Genomic DNA, 2514 nt, shown 5'->3' on the forward strand with positions numbered 1-2514 from the left:
TGATGTATGTGTATCTATCTTTATAGCAACACAGATTGTTATAGCTAAGTCTTGGAAACAACCAAGATGCCCATCACCTGAGGAATGGATGTAAAAGATGTGCTATTTTTATACAATGGAGTGTTACTTAGCAATAAAGAATGATAAAGTCCAAACCTTCATATATAAATGGATGCCACTTGAAGATATACTCCTAAGTGAAATAAACCAGCCCTATATGTGTAAAAGTTGTGTAGTCTCCTAGCATAAGAACTCAAAGGAAGCAATAAAAATAGAAATGTATAACACAATTAAAAGGAAAGTAATAAGTTATGGATTAGAAGAAGAAGAAAGGGCAAACAGAAAAGCTAAGAAAAATGACAGGGGCAAAGCCATATATTTATGTGCACAAGACTGTTAAGGTAATGATCCTGAGACTCTTCAGCATGATTTTGAAACTAGCAAATTGGTACGATTCTCACCCAGAATAATTCAATATGCTGATCTAAGCAACTGCACTGAAGATAGCAATGTGTAATGGTCATGCTTGGCATACCTGTCATTCTGGTCTTCTAAATTCATACTGCTTGTTATGACATACCAGTTGCTGCCATACTGTTTCTCAAATAATTGTTTGTTTAAAAAAGGGGTTAATAAATGAAAACAAGAGACAGGAAAAAATGTCACAGGACTGTTGTGGTACATGGCTGTATATGGTTAGATTTCTAAATGTCTGTGTAAAAATATGTAACTGTTTATTCCTATTTTTAAACATATTTTTTCATATTCTGGAAAGATTTAAAATTTAAGATATCAATATTTGATGGAAAATACCTGTTCCATATCATGCCTAATATGTGTGATATTCAGACAGACAGAGAGGTTAAGCTCAACTATGTATATTGTAGCGTAATAATAATAATAATAATCTCTTCTGGAGGTTAACAACTTAAGTTTGCAGGTCAAAAATGAGAGAAAAAGAGGGGCTGCAAAGACAGTCAACATTTTGGCCCTTACCATTCAAGGTCAATGAAGACATAGGACATAGGTGATCCTATACTGTAGCACCACTTACCTCAATTGTGTCCCAAATTTTCTGATGAAGGAGATTATGGGGTCACACAGGAAAGAAATCGATGATGTAGAGTGTGCTGAGGAGAATCACACGGAGAGAAAACATTCTCTCAGGCTTTCACAGAGAACAAAATGGTCAAGCAATAGCTGTGACTCATTCACATGGCTGAAACTGCCAAAGGATCTATATACTGGCATACAGAGTTTCAGGATAAATTCGGAGGGGATTTGACTGACCTCTTTTGATACAAAAGTTACATTTCTTGTTATATAGGTCTTGCTTTATCTTGGCCTTAATTATCCAGCAAAAAGTATAAAAACAAGGTATAAAAAGCAAAGCCATATTAGTAAGCTGAACTGTAAGAGGCTCAAGTCAACAACTTCTGACATTGCCAGTCTTACAGGAAAACCACTACTATTATGCACTACTGGACTATTTTGGAATATTTTGCTGAATTCACACACCTACAGAATTCAAATGACAATGGAATGCCCTTCTCTGACAAAACTACTCAAAAAAGGGGGATACAAATGAACGACCACTTTGTATCTGCATACTCAAAATAGGATATATATACAACTGTGTTCTCTTAATTCAATGAATAAAGTGATTTATTCTAATAGTATTTGTAGACAGGATATTGTGTTTGTATCTTGTACAATGAATAACCACTAAGCTAACAATATGCAACTTACTAATTATTGAAACAGTGCTTGTAATTGGTTTTGAAATTGTCTCTTTTGTATTTGTTTCTCAATAAAATTATTTAAAATAAAGAGCTTAGTTCTTCTATTAAAAATCAATTGAAAAAGGTGATTCTTTGAAAGGTTAAATAAAATTGATAAACTCCTACTGAACCTCAACGAAAAGAGGAATGAAAAAAACTCAAATACAAGGAACAAGGAATAAAATGGTGTAATTAACACATTCCCACTGGAAATTAAGAAGATCATCAATAGCTACGTTGAGAATCTTTACTCTCACAGACTATAAGACACAGACAAAATGGACAGATTCCTAGAAAAGTACAAGTTACCAAAACTTGATCAAGAAGATAGAACAACTCTCAATAACCCAATAACAGCCAATGAAATCCGAAATGTAATTAAAAGAAAAACCCTAGCGACAAATGAAAGTCAATTTCCTGATGGGGTCACAGCTGAATTCTACAAGAAATTTACCAAATATATAATCTCAATACTCCTCAAACTCTTGAATGAATTTGAAAAGGATGCTGTCCTCCCTAAATCATTCCTGAAGGCAAGTATTATACTGATACCAAAACCAGGGAAAGACAAATAAAAAAGAGAACTACAGGTCAATCTCCCTCTGAACATAGATGCAAAAATCCTCAATAAAATCATAGCGAATAAAATACAGCAAATCATCAAGAAGATTATACACCATGGCCCAGTAGAATTCTTAAAAGGGATGTCAGATTGTTCAATATACACAAATTT

This window comes from Octodon degus, unplaced genomic scaffold (genome assembly GCF_000260255.1).
Source record: "Octodon degus isolate 3935 unplaced genomic scaffold, OctDeg1.0 scaffold00337, whole genome shotgun sequence".
Classification (NCBI taxonomy): domain Eukaryota; kingdom Metazoa; phylum Chordata; class Mammalia; order Rodentia; family Octodontidae; genus Octodon; species Octodon degus.